The 13042-nt window shown below is 51.2% G+C and overlaps 1 protein-coding gene across 4 annotated transcripts in view; it reads right to left on the reverse strand.

Annotated features, from left to right (window-relative positions):
• CLIP2 (CAP-Gly domain containing linker protein 2) overlaps nucleotides 1-13042 on the reverse strand; it is a 114339-nt gene that overhangs the window by 72617 nt on the left and 28680 nt on the right. The window lies entirely within an intron of this gene.

The raw sequence follows: 13042 nt of genomic DNA on the forward strand, positions 1-13042 counted from the left end.
CCTCTGCCTCCTGGGTTCAAGTGATTCTCCTGTCTCAGCCTCCCGAGTAGCTGGGATTACAGGCGTGTGCCACCATGCTTGGCTAATTTTTTGTATTTTTGGTAGAGACGGGGTTTTGCCATTTTGGCCAGGCTCATCTCGAATTCCTGACCTCAGGTGATCCACCCACCTCAGCCTCCCAAAGTGCTAGGATTACAGGTGTGAGCCATGGTGCCCAGCCAGAAATCTTAATATGTTTTAAAAGAAAAAATAAAATAAGGAATGCACTCTTTAGTCTATTTCCCAAGGAAATAATTTAGAAAAGGAAAAACTGACTCACTATTTTGACCTTCACAAAAATAAAAAACTGAATCTAAGAGCCTCCAAACCAAGGAGCAGTTACATAAATTATGGTCACATTATTCAGATTATTAAGCAACCTTTAAAACATTATTTGTCCAGGTTATGTAGGACAGTGTTTATGATGTGATTCTTGGTGACACAGCAGAGTTCAGGAGCATCCCCACATCCAGCACAGGGCATGGTGGCCTGGGGGTAGGGGAAGAGGAATAGGGAACAACAAAAAATGAATCAATTAAGAAACACCGGCTGGGTGTGGTGGCTCACACCTGTAATCCCAGCACTTTGGGAGACCAAGGCAGGCGGATCACCTGAGGTCAGGAGCTCGAGACCAGCCTGGCCAACATGGCGAAACCCCATCTCTACTAAAAATACAAAAATTAGCAAGGCATGGTGGCGCATACCTGTAATCCCAGCTACTCGGAAGGCTGAGGAAGGAGAATCGCTTGAACTTAGGAGGTGGAGATTGCAGTGAGCCGAGATTGCGCCACTGCACTTCAGCCTGGGTGATGGGAGCGAGACTCCATCTCAAAAAAGAAAGAAAAAAAAGAAAAGAAAAGAAACACCAAGAGGAAGCTAGGCACAGTGGCTCAAGCCTGTAGTCCCAGCTACTGAGGAGGCTGAGGCAGGAGGATCGCTTGAGGCCAGGAGTTCAAGATCAGCCTGGGCAACATAAGAGAGATCTCATCTCTACAAAAAAGTAAAAATAATAGAAAATAAAAAATAGCCAGATGCAGTGGCTCACATCTGTAATTGCAGCACTTTGGGAGGCCAAGGCAGGCGGATGGCTTGAGGCCAGGAGTTCGAGACCAGCCTGACCAACATGGCGAAACCCCATCTCTACTAAAACTACAAAAATTAGTCAGTGTGGTGGCGCGCACTTGTAATCCCAGCTACTCGGGAGGCTGAGGCAGGAGAATTGCTTGAACCCAGGAGGCAGAGGTTGCAGTGAGCTGAGATCGTGCCATTGCACTCCAGCCTGGGCCACAGAGCAAGACTCTGTCTCAAATAATAAATAAATAAATAAATAGATAAATAAAATAACCAAGAGGGACCTTGCAGGGACCCACAATGTTGACATGTGATGAAGCGAGATGTGTGATGAACTCAGCCCTCTGCCCCAGTGGTTTGGGGGCAGATAAAAAAGTGTCCTCTGCTAGGATCTGGTTCCTTCTTAAATGTTCCACAGAACATAGCTCCACAGGCTGTTCCTAGGTATTATGAAAACAAACAAACAAACAAACAAACAATTTAACCTCCAAGTTCAAAGAAGCTTGAGAAACAGCAACTTCAACAAAGTGAAGGGTACTTGTCTGCAGAACTTTTCAGAGCCTTTGATGTACCAATGAGCACGGTGACCACAAAGGAGGGGCTATAAATAAGGCAACCACATGATTTAACATTCAAACCCGGGTGCTTCTGGGAGTGAGAGGTGCTCTTAATATAGCATCACGCTGGCCGGGTGTGGTGGCTCATGTCTGTTATCCCAGCACTCTGGGAGGCCGAGGCGGGAGGATCACTTGAGCTCAGGAGGCAACATAGCGAGACTTTGTCTCTATAAAATAATACAAAAATGGCCGGGTGCAGTGGCTCACGCCTGTAATCCCAGCACTTTGGAAGGCCGAGGAGGGCGGATCATGAGGTCAGGAGATCGAGACAATCCTGGCTAACACGGTGAAACCTCGTCTCTACTAAAAAAAAAAAAAATACCAAAAAAAAAAAATTAGCCAGGCATGATGGCGGGTGCCTAACGGTTACTCGGGAGGCTGAGGCAGGAGAATGGCCTGAACCCGGGAGGCGGAGCTTGCAGTGAGCCGAGATCGCGCCACTGCACTCCAGCCTGGGCGACAGAATGAGACTCCGTCTCAAAAAAATATATATATATAAATAATAATACAAAAATTAGCAGGGCATGGTGGTGCACACCAGCTACTTGGGAGGCTGAGAGAGGAGTTGGAGGCTGCAGTGAGCCATGATCGCACCACTGCAGTCCAGCCTGGGTGACAGAGTGAGACCCTCTCAAAAGAAATAAAAGAAAAGAAAAAAAGGCATTATACCAATACCACAGGCATCAAGCAGGCCGTTTCAGGCAAAGCTCCATCCTTCTGCCTTGAGTACAGCACTTTACCCTTGGGATCACCTAAGGAAGTCCTCATGCCCGTCCATAGCAACTCCACGTCCCCTCATCTGCAGCCATCTCAAGGGGCCCACTGTGTCTCTCTCCCTCCCAACCCCATGGGGCTCTGTTCCCCCTTGGTTTGCACAACCTGACTCCCAGGCTAACTGGGGTGCATGTCTGCACACCCCCAGAACATGAGCCCCAAGAGGTGGACTCACACCAACTCCCCTCTCATCCCCTGGACCCCCTGGGCTGAAATGCAGATGGGCCACACACCTGACTCCCGCTTCCTGGTGGCCCCAAAGGAACATGCATCAGTGCCCCGAAAATCTCAAATGGCTTTCTCTCCTGAGCCTCCTTTTCTCTCCCGAAGGTGCTCAAAGGCAGAGGTTACGAAGGAAGGAATGGGGTCTCCACAGCATTCCTTGAAGAGGCCACTTTCCCTCCGGCAGTCCCCGCATTGGGTCCACCCCAACCTGGTTCCACCCCTCAGTCCATGCCTGCTCCAGGGAGGACCGAGTCTACATCCCCCGGCCCACCCCGACCAGGGAGGGGTCCGTCTGAAACTCACCTCTCTCCTGTGGCCACCCCAGGCCCAGCCTCCGCAGCATCCAGCCCTAAAGAAGGGTTCCTCCCTCCATCAGCCCACACCGTCCTGAATCCCAGGCTCTGCTGGGCATTCTTCCTGAACCAAATGGAACTCCAAACCCCACTTCTGTGCCCCCTCCTCCCAAACCAGGAGAACAGAGTCTCTGCTCAGCAGAGGCGGCCGGGGAACCCAGGGCAAGAGCGGCCCGGATGGCTTACCCTGGAAAGAACAGAGCCAGCTCCCCATGGAGAAGCCCGTGGCCAGGCCACCAGGCAGGCAGACAGGTGCTGGCAGCCGGACCCCCGCCCCGTCAGATCCATCCTGGACGTCAGGGACATTAGGAGGCAGCCCTGCCCCCACCCCCACCAGCCACAGAAGAGCGGGCTTGGCTTCCCCGTCCTGATGCCATTAAAAAGTTTAGGATGTGGTCAGTGGAGAGCCGAGAAGCTGCCCTTGAAGGGACGAATTTGCCCAACATCTCAGACAAGTCACTTAAAATGGGGACAATCCTACCTGCTCTCCTGGGGCTGGGAAGGCTCCTAGAAATGTATGGAAAGGAAAGAGAAAGGCACCATCCTCTGTGGGGGTGGGGGCCCCACCTCGGGCACTTCAGGTTGGTGCCAAGGTCTGGAACACTCACGGCGTACAGGGACATTGAGCTCAGTGAACTAGAACCACAATGCTGACCGAGTGAAGTGGCTCACGCCTGTAATCCCAGCAGTTTGGGAGGCCGAGGCAGGTGGATCACTTGAGATCAGGAGTTCGAGACCAGCCTGGCCAAGATGGTGAAACCCCAACTCTACTAAAAATACAAAAATTAGCCGAGTGTGGTGGCACATGCCTGTAATCCCAGCTACTTGGGAGGCTGAGGCAGAAGAATTGCTTGAACTTGGGAGGTGGAGGTTGCGGTGAGCCAAGATTGCACCACTGCACTCCAGCCTGAGCAACAGAGCGAGACTCTCTCTCAAAAAACAAAACAAACTTTGAAGAACTGCCAAACTTTCCTGAAGCAGCTGTACCATTTTACATTCCCACCAGCAATATACGAGAGTTTCTTGAACCCGGGAGGTGGAGGTTGCAGTGAGCTGAGATCGTGCCGCTGCACTCCAGCCTGGGTGACAGAGTGAGACTCCATCTCAAAAACAAAAACAGGCCAGGCACGGTGACCCAGGCCTGTAATCCCAGCACTTTGGGAGGCCGAGGCAGGCGGATCACGAGGTCAGGAGTTCAAGACCAGCCTGGCCAATATGGTGAAACCCCGTCTGTACTCAAAAATACAAAAATTAGCCAGGCGTGGTGGCGCATGCCTGTAATCCCAGCTACTTGGGAGGCTGAGGCAGGAGAATCGCTGGAACCCAGGAGGTGGAGGTTGCAGTGAGTCGAGATTGCGCCACTGTACTCCAGCTGGGGTGAAAGAGAGAGACTCCGTCTCAAAAAAAAAAAAAAAAAAAAAAAAATGCTCTGGGCCCAGCTCTGTGTGTGTACTGGAGAGCAGCTGAGGATAGCATATATGAGGTGGGCCTTGCCTCACATAGCCCAACTCCCCGTCTAAGGGTGGGTAACACTCCCACACATACTTGTCCTCAATCTCCTGGATCCCCAGCATGAGGCAAGGCCACAGGAATGTTAGGGGACAGTTGTGACCAACCTAATGGGAACAGGTATGTCCTCCTCCCATCCACCTGTCTGGGGCATGAGCCAAATGTGTGGGGCTGATACTGGACTTGGTCCCCCAGGCACCCCACCCCTGGGGAGGCAGCAGGGGCTCAGTCTGGCATGAGTCTCAGCTCTGGCCCTGTAACCCTGGGCAACGCAGCTGAGACTCCAAGCCTCGGTGGTCTCATCTTTATTTTTATGAGACAGAGTCTTCCTTTGTTGCCCAGGCTGGAGTGCAATGGTGTAAACTTGGCTCACTACAACCTCTGCCTTCCAGGTTCAAGCCATTCTCTTGCCTCAGCCTCCTGAGTAGCTGGGATTACAGGCATGCGCCGTCGTGCCCGGCTAATTTTTGTTATTTTTAGTAGAGATGAGGTTTCACCATGTTGGCCAGGCTGGTCTCAAACTCCTGACCTCAAGTGATCTGCCCTCCTCGGCCTCCCAAAGAGCTGGGATTACAGGCATGAGCCACCATACCCAGCCAATGGTCTCATCTTTAAAATGAAAACAATGGCACACGGTTGGCCCCTGTGCTCATCAGTCCCATCAGTCCTCACCCAACATCCAGGTCACTGCAGCCCAGCCCCCCAACTTTTTTTTGTTGTTTTGAGATGGAGTCTTGTTCTGTTGCCCAGGCTGAAATGCAATGGCGTGATCTAAGCTCACTGCAACCTCCACCTCCCGGGTTCAAGCGATTCTCCTGCCTCAGCCTCCCAAGTACCTGGGATTACAGATGTGTGCCACCATGCCCAGCTAATTTTTGTATTTTTAGTAGAGACGAGGATTCACCATGTTGGCCAGGCTGGTCTCAAACTCCTGACTTCAAGTGATCCACCTGCGTCAGCCTCTCAAAGTGCTGGGATTACAGGCGTGAGCCACCATGCCAGGCCCTCAGGGCCTTTGCAGCCTCTGTTCCCTCTGCCTGGATGTTTTTCCCTGAACAGCAGCTGGGGCAACTCCTGCTCATCACTTGAATCCTTGCTCCAATGTCACCACTGGAGCCAGGCCGTCCCTGACCACCCTGTCTGCACCACCCTCCAGGTGTGCTCGGTCACACCTGGCCAGGCTGTCCCTCGCCACGCTGCTCCACCCAGGACTTTGCCCCCAGGTGGATCCCAAACCGCCCTCCTGCCCACCTGCTCTGACCACCTCTCCCTTGTAGCCCTGCACCACCTCCTAGTGTGAGAGACCCTCTCAAAGGTCCCCCTCAAATGCTGCTCCCTGTGTGGCACAGCTCTCAGGATACAGGCCCTCCCCTCTCCACTGGGTGGGCAGCAAGGGCACCAGTCCAGGCCCTGTCCCTTGGCCAGATCCTCTGCCAGAGGCTGAGCTCATGTTTTGGGAGGCAGCCACAACCCCGTTCCCAGAGCAGACTCCAGCGTGCTCCCCTCCCCACAAACCACTGCCAGGCCCCGGCCTCTGCCACACACATCTCGAGCTGCCCACTGCCCAGGGTCCCAGCCTCTGATGGATGTGGCTGTCTCCAGCCCCTCGGAGAACAGATGGACAGTTGCATGGGTGGGTGAGGGAGCCCAAAGGGCCAACAGGACTGGGGGGACCGTCCTTCCCTGGCTCTTCCACCTGTCACTCTTCCCAGAGGCTTTTTTTTTTTTTTTCTCAAGATCTTGGAACAGGAATAAAAGCAGCCCCGGGCAGGAGAATTCTCCCTTTCTCTCTCCTGGAGTTTGGCTGTCTCAGCCAACTCGGTTTTGCTCCAGGCTGGCCACCTCCTTCCCCAGCCTGGGAGTCTGGTTCTGCCCTGCAAAGGCAGCAGCCAGGGTGCAGTGAAGGGAGAGGACACCACCAAGCCCAGCCACAGCCTCTGCTGCCACCATCTCCAAAGTCAGGCACAAGGTGTGGCTCCCCTGTCAATTAGGGATTCTCGGAGGGACACTTTCTCTCTCTGGGACAGCTTTGAGGGTGGAGGCCCAAGGCAGTCTGACCACCCAGTCCTTGCCCCCATCCCCAGACCGCCGAGCAATGTGACTAGAAAGCAGGTGGCACGCCACACACCACACTACAGTCCGTTCCCTCCAGGGAACCATTCAAATGACAGCAGGTGATATCGCAGTAGCACAGGGAGGTGCTTCCCATAGGATGCAATAAGACGAGAAAAAGTAGAATGCACAATCTAGCTGTTTAAAACAACTTGTGGCCAGGAACGGGGGCTCACACCTGGAATCCCGGCACTTTGGGAGGCCGAGGCGGGAGGATCACCTGAGGTCAGGAGTTTGAGACCAGCCTGACCAACATGGCGAAACTCTGTCTCCACTAAAAATACAAAATTAGCCGGGCATGGTGACGGCCACCTGTAATCCCAGCTACTTGGGAGGCTGAGGCAGAAGAATCGCTTGAACCCAGGGGGCAGAAGTTGCAGAGATCGTGCCACTGCACTCCAGCCTGGGCGAAAGAGCGAGATTCCATCTCAAAAAATAAAAATAAATAATAAATAAAACAACAACTTGTGTAATAGGAAAAAAGACTGGAAGGAAATACAGTCATGCATTACTTAATGACGGGGATACCATCTGAGAAATGCATCATTAGGCGATTTTGTTGTCCTGTGAACATCACAGAGTGTACTTACACAAACCTATATGGTCTAGTCCACTGCTCCTAGGCTACAAACCTGTTTAGCATGTTACAGTACTCAATGCTGAAGGCAATTGTAACACAAGGGGAAGTGTTTGTACATCTGAACATAAGATATCTAGGCCAGGGCCAGGCGCAGTGGCTCACGCCTGTGATCCCAGCACTTTGGGAGGCCGAGGCAGGCAGATTACCTGAGGTCAGGAGTTGGAGACCAGCCTGGCCAACATGGTGAAACCCCGTCTCTACTAAAAATACAAAATTAGCCAGGTATGGTGATGGGTGCCTGTAATCCCAGCTACTCAGGAGGCTGAGGCAGGAGAATTGCTTGAACCCAGGAGGCGGAGGTTGCAGTGAGCCGAGATCATGCCACTGCACTACAGCCTGGGCGATGGAGTAAAACTCTATCTCAAAAAAGAAAAAAAAAAAAAGAAAAGAAAAGAAAAAAAAAAGATATCTAGGCCAGCCATGGTGGCTCACGCCCTTTGGTAGGCCGAGGTGGGAGGATCGCTTGAGCCCAAGAGTTCATGACCAATGAGGACAACAAATGCAAGACTCCATTTCTACAAAAAATTTACAAGTTAGCCAGGCATGGTGGCACCTGCCTATGGTCCCAGCTACTTAGGAGGCCAAGGCAAGAGGATCGCATGAGCCCAGGAGGTCGAGGCTGCAGTGAGCTATGATTACGCCACTGCACTCCAGCCTGGGCAACAGAACGAGACCCTATCTCAAATAAATAAATAAATAAATAAATAAATAAATAAATAAATAAATAAATAAAACATAGCTAAACATAGAAAAGGTACAGTAAAAATAAGGTTTAAAAGATAAACGGGCCAGGCGCGGTGGCTCATACCTGTAATCCCAGCACTTTGGAAGGCCGAAGCAGGTGGATCACAAGGTCAGAAGATCAAAACCAGCCTGGCCAACATGGTGAAATCCCATCTCTATTAAAAATACAAAAATCAGCTGGGTGTGGTGGCGTGTGCCTGTAATCCCAGCTACTTGGGAGGCTGAGGCAGGAGAATCGCCTGAACCAGGGAGTCGAAGGTTGCAGTGAGCCAAGATTGTGCCACTGCACTTGAGCCTGGTGACAGAGCGAGACTCCATCTCAAAAAAACAAACAACAACAGCAAAAAACAAAGATAAACAATGGGTCAGGTGTAGTGGCTCACGCCTGTAATTCCAGAATTTTGGGAGGTCAAGGTGTGAGGATGGATTGCTTGAGGCCAGGAGGTGCATCCTGGTCAATATAATGAGATCCTGTCTCCTGTCTGTTTGTTTTTTGAGACAGAGTCTCACTCTGTTGCCCAGGCTGGAGTGCAGTGGTGTGGTCTCGGCTCACTGAAACCTCTGCCTCTTGGGTAGCTGGGATTACAGGCATCCACCACCATGCCAGGCTAATTTTTTTGTATTTTTAGTAGAGATGGGGTTTCGCCATGTTGCCCAGGCTGGTCTTGAACTCCTGACCTCAGGTGATCTGCCTGCCTTGGCCTCCCAAAGGGCTGCGATTACAGGCATGAGCACCTGGCCAAGATCCTGTCTGTTAAAAAAAAAAGAAGATTAAAAAATGGAGGCCGGTCACAGTGGCTCACGCCTGTAATCCCAGCACTTTAGCAGGCCGAGGCCAGTGGATCACTTGAGGTCAGGAGTTCGAGACCAGCCTGGCCAACATGGTGAAACGCCGTCTCTCCAAAAAATACAAAAATTGGTCGGTGTTGTTGCACACGCCTGTAGTCCCAGCTACTCAGGAGGCTGAGGCAGAAGAATCGCTTGAACCCAGGAGGCAGAGGTTGCAATGAGCTGAGATCGTGAGATCGTGCCACTACACTCCAGCCTGGTCGACAGAGCAAGACTCGGTCTCAAAAAAAAAGGAAAAATAAAATAAAATAATAAAAAGAAAAAAGAAAAGAAAAAAGGGTACACCTGTCTGGGGCACTTAACACGAATGGAGTTTGCACGTCTGGAAGCGGCTCTAGGTGAGTGAGTGAGTGAATGTGAAGGTCTAGGACATGACTGATGACTGTACACTACTGCAGACTTTATAAACACTGCACACTTATTTTTTATTAAAAAATAAAAATAAAATAAAGGCCAGGCGGGTGGCTCACACCTATAATCCCAGCACTTTGGGGGGCCAAGGCGGGGGGATCACAAGGTCAGGAGTTCAAGACCAGCCTGGCCAAGATGATGAAACCCTGTCTCTACTAAAAATACAAAAAATTAGCCTGGCATGGTGGCGGGCGCCTGTAATCCCAGCTACTTGGGAGGCTGAGACAGAGAATCACTTGAACCCGGGAGGTGGAGGTTGCAGTGAGCCGAGATAGCGCCACTGCACTCCAGCCTGGGTGACAGAGCGAGACTGTATCTCAATAATAATAATAATAATAAATAAAATAAAGTAATTGCACTGCAACATGACAATGGCTAAAACTCAGGAACTGCCAATGTCGGCAATAGGAAATGCTCAGCTCTGTTAGAATCCTGTGGGACCACGATAAACATGGTCCATCCTTCACGGAATCCTGGTTAGGCTGTGCAGTGATGAGGTTAAGTGGTAAGGGGGAAGGGAGAAGGTTAAAGGATAATGGATGTTTTTTTCTTTTATCACTTTCAAATTTTCCTGTAATGAGATGATGGATGGGTGAAAAGAAAAGAAATTAATCTTTAATGAGTTTTCTACCTGCAAGCACTCCATGTTCATTAACTCGCTTGATCCCATTAGGGAGATGCTATTATCCCATTTGTGGCTCAGAGAGGTTAGGTCACTCTCCCAGGGTCACACAGCAGGAGCAGGGCTAGGAGGGGCATGAGAGCTGGATCACAGCAAGAATTTGGGCCTCTCTAGATCGGGGAGGAACAAAGGGGAAAGTACCCAGAAGGTTCAATAAGACTCTCTCGCTGCACGCCATGCCCCAGCCCCAGGGTTGGGCTGGGCGGGTGCCCTTCTCTAGCCATTAGGTTACACAGCCTCACTCCTCACTGGACCAAGCTCAGCCCACCGGGTGCCTTCACTCACGCCCTTCCCCCACTGTCTGCAGGTCCTTCCTCCTCCTCCTCTTCTCATTTTCAAACTCCACCCACTGCCCTGCCCCCATTATCAAGGCTGAGCTCATTCACGCTTCTTCCAGGAAGTCTTCCCTGATTGCCCACTCATGGTAATGAGCCCTTCCCTCCCCCGGATAACCACAGCCTCCTCACTGGTATCCCCACCTGGCTCTTAACCCTACAATCTGTTCTCTGCACAGTGGCCCAAGGGATGTGAACAAGGTCCCATCACTCTTCCATTGGTATCCTCCAGCCGCTCCCACCATCCTTTTTTTGTTTTGTTTTTGAGTCAGGGTCTCGCTGGGTCACCCAGGTTGGAGTGCAGTGGTGTGATCAAAACTCACCGCAGCCTCGACCTCCTGGGCTCAAGCGGATCTCCTACTTCAGGCTGCCAAGTAACTGGGACCACAGGTATACACCACCGTGCCTAATTTTTTTTTTTAGTAGAGACGAGAGGTCTTGCTGTGTTGCTCAGGCTGGACTCAAACTCTACTGCTCAAGCGATCCTCCTGCCTCAGCCTCCCAAAGTGCTGGGATTACAGGCTTGAGTCACTGTGCCCAGCCCCCACTGCTCTTTTTCCTTTTTCTTTCTTTCTTTTTTTTTTTTTTTTTGAGATGGAGTCTCACTCTATTGCCCAGGCTGGAGTGCAGTGGCACAATCTCAGTTCACTGCAAACTCCGCCTCCCGGGTTCAAGCAATTCTCCTGCCTCAGCCTCTCGAGTAGCTGGGATTACAGCTAATTTTTGTATTTTTAGTAGAGACAGGGTTTCATCATGTTGGCCAGGCTGGTCTCCTAACCTCAAGTGATCCTCCCGCCTCAGCCTCCCAAAGAGCTGGGATTACAAACTTGAGTCACTGTGCCCAGCCCCCACCACTCTTAAAACAAACCCAAACCCTGTGTCCTTCAGATCTGTCCTGGCTGCCCTCCCTAACCTCTTTTCACACTCCTCTCCATCCAGACTTTTCTTCTTTCTCTCTCTCTTTTTTTTTTAGGGTCTCACTCTGTCACTCAGGCTGGAGTGCAGTGGTGTGATCATGGCTCACTGCAGCCTCCAACCCCTGGGCTCAAGCAATCCTCCTGCCTCACCCTCCTGAGTACTTGGGACTACAGGCACACACTACCATGCCTGGCTAATTTAAAAAATTTTTTTTGTAGAGCTGGGGTCTCACTATGTTCCCCAGGCTGGTCTGGAACTCCTAGGCTCAAGTGATCCTCTGGCCTCAGCCTCCCAAAGTGCTGGATTACAGGCATGAGCCACCATGCTGGCTTCTCTTTCTTTCTTTATTTTATTTTATTTTTTGACAGAGTCTTGTTCTGTTGCCCAGGCTGGAGTACAGTGGCATGATCTCGGCTCACTGTAGCCTCCGCCTCCTAAGTCCAACCGATTCTCATGCCTCGGCCTCCCATGTAGCTAGGATTACAGGTGCTACCACATCCAGCTAATTTTTGTATTTTTAGTAGAGACAGGGTTTCACCATGTTGGCCAGGCTGGTCTCGAACTCCTGACCTAGGTGATCCTCCAGCATTGGCCTCCCATAGTGCTGGGATTACAGGCATGAGCCACCGTCCCCGGCCTTTTTCTTTCTTAACAAATCAAATTCATTCCAGCCTCAGGGGCCTTTGCATCACCCATTCCCTCCACGTGGAACACCTCTTCCCTACCCCACCTCATCCTCCGAATTTTCTCTTGTCTGGCTTCTCACTGCTGGAGAGGATTTGCCACCCTAGAGCAGAGCCTGGGCCTTCACAAGGCTGCACTGGGCAGGCCTTTCCCATGGGCTTCTGCCGACGGGCCTCACCCTGCAGCTTCTTCGCCGTTTCACGCTGCCCATTTGGCTCTGCCAGGGACCCTGTCCTGCCAACTGCCCATGATTTTGGCTCAAACTTTCCTTGACCCCCTTCCCCAGGACCCAGGTTGTCCAGTCTGGCCCCAGCTGTGTTTGTCTCTCCAAACTTTGTACCAATCAGATAAGATGGGCAGTGACCTATCCTGCTGGCTGGAGTATCATCAAAGCCAGGCTTTGTGCACAAAGATGTTCATCACAGCATCATTTATCAAAGTGATAAGTAACAAATGATCGTCTTTTTTTTTTTTAAATGGAGTTTCACTCTTGTAGCCCAGGCTGGAGTGCAGTGGTGTGATCTCGGCTCACTGCAACCTCCTCCTCTTGAGTTCAAACGATTTTCCTGCCTTTTCCTCCCAAGTAGCTGGGACTATAGGCGCCCGCCACCACGCCCGACTAATTTTTGTATTTTTAGCAGAGACAGGGTTTTACCATGTTGCCCAGGCTGGTCTTGAACTCCTGACCTCAAGTGATCCTTCCACCTCGGCCTCCCAAAGTGCTGAGATTACAGGCATGAGCCTCCATGCCCAGCTCAATTACAGTTTTTTAAACTGCAGAGAATAGGTAAGAAATTGCTGCTAGTTCCTTCCATCATACTCATCTTGGTTTAAACCCTCCCGTAGCTCTCATTATTAGGATGAAAATGAAACTCCCCGCACACCTCCAAGTCACCCAGGTCTACCTGCATTGCAGCAGACTGCCCCAGCCGCACCCATGCTCTCTCCCTCTTCTGTATGCATGACGCTCCTTTCTGCCTCTGAGCATTTGCATGTGCTGTTCCCTCTACTTGGAATACTCTTCCCTCTTTTTTTTTTTTGTTTTTGAGACAGAGTCTCACTCTGTTGCCCAGGCGATT

Source organism: Pan troglodytes, chromosome 6 (genome assembly GCF_028858775.2).
Source record: "Pan troglodytes isolate AG18354 chromosome 6, NHGRI_mPanTro3-v2.0_pri, whole genome shotgun sequence".
NCBI classification, from domain to species: domain Eukaryota; kingdom Metazoa; phylum Chordata; class Mammalia; order Primates; family Hominidae; genus Pan; species Pan troglodytes.